The following is a 1,250-nucleotide window of genomic DNA, read 5'->3' on the forward strand; positions in this document are numbered from 1 at the left end:
GCTTATATATTTAAAAATGTGTATATTTTAAAAATTCTATAAATTAAATTTTGTTGTTATCTAAATAATTAACAATAATAATATATTTTCTCTATCATTTAAATATCCTATGGTAATGTTGAAAATTACTTCATTTTTCCCATGATGACATTATTTCACAATAAATTTGTAAAATAATAGAAAAAATCAAGCTTAAATCTTGAGATAACTAGTGTCACTACAAATGGATGTTGTTTTTTGTAAATTTAAAATTATTATTATGCTAGTTTTAAAAGCAGATTCATGATTTTTCTTTTCAGATAGTTAAGCCATCTGTTTATAACAGATGACAATATGAATTATATGGAAAGCCAGAGCAATATCTCAGAATTCATTCTTTTGGGACTTTCTTCTGACCAGAACATACAAACATTTTGCTTTGTGCTTTTCTCATTCTGTTATATTGTCCTGTTGATAGGAAACTTTCTGATTCTTATTTCTATTAAATGTAGTCCTCTTTTTCATCAACCTATGTGCTATTTCCTCAACCACTTATCTTCCATGGACATCTGCTATACCTCTAGCGTTACACCCAAACTAATTGGTGACCTGCTTATGGAAAGAAAAACCATCTCCTATGGTAATTGCATGTTACCTGTATTTTCCATGCATTTATTTGGGATGAATGAAGTCTTAATTTTTACAGTCATGGCCTTTGATCTCTATGTTTCTATCTGCAAACCTCTCCACTACATGATTATCATGAACCGGACAATATGCAGTTTCCTAGTCTTAGCTGCTTGGGCTGGAGGAGCCATTTACTCCTTTCCTCAATTTTCTGTGATAATCCAGCTGCCTTCCTGTGGTCCTAATGAAATTTGTCACTATTTTTGTGACATCTTTCCTTTGCTAAAAGTTGCCTGTACTGATACAAACATCACTGGTGTCACTATGTCAATTCGGGAATGGTAACCTTAATGACATTTGTGGTTTTATTTTTTTCTTATGTCATTATATTATTCACTTTAAGAAATCACTCAGCTGAAGGAATACGCAAAGCCCTCTCCACCTGGCTCTCATATCACTGTGATAGTTTTATTTTTTCTCCTTCAATCTTTGCCTATCTTAGACCTCCTACCACTTTTCCTGTGGATAAATTATTTGCACTGTTTTACCCCCTCATTGCTCCTATGTTTAATCCCTTAATCTATACACTAAGAAATTCAGAAATGAAAAATGCCATGAGAAAAGTATGGTGTCCAATATCATAG

The 1,250-nt window shown here is 32.2% G+C and overlaps 1 pseudogene; it reads left to right on the forward strand.

The window, feature by feature from the left end:
- Window positions 1–342: 342 nt before the first annotated feature.
- On the forward strand, window positions 343–1,250 carry LOC125120671 (olfactory receptor 4P4-like; annotated as a pseudogene).

The sequence above is a fragment of the Phacochoerus africanus genome, chromosome 2, assembly GCF_016906955.1.
Source record: "Phacochoerus africanus isolate WHEZ1 chromosome 2, ROS_Pafr_v1, whole genome shotgun sequence".
In the NCBI taxonomy this organism is placed as follows: domain Eukaryota; kingdom Metazoa; phylum Chordata; class Mammalia; order Artiodactyla; family Suidae; genus Phacochoerus; species Phacochoerus africanus.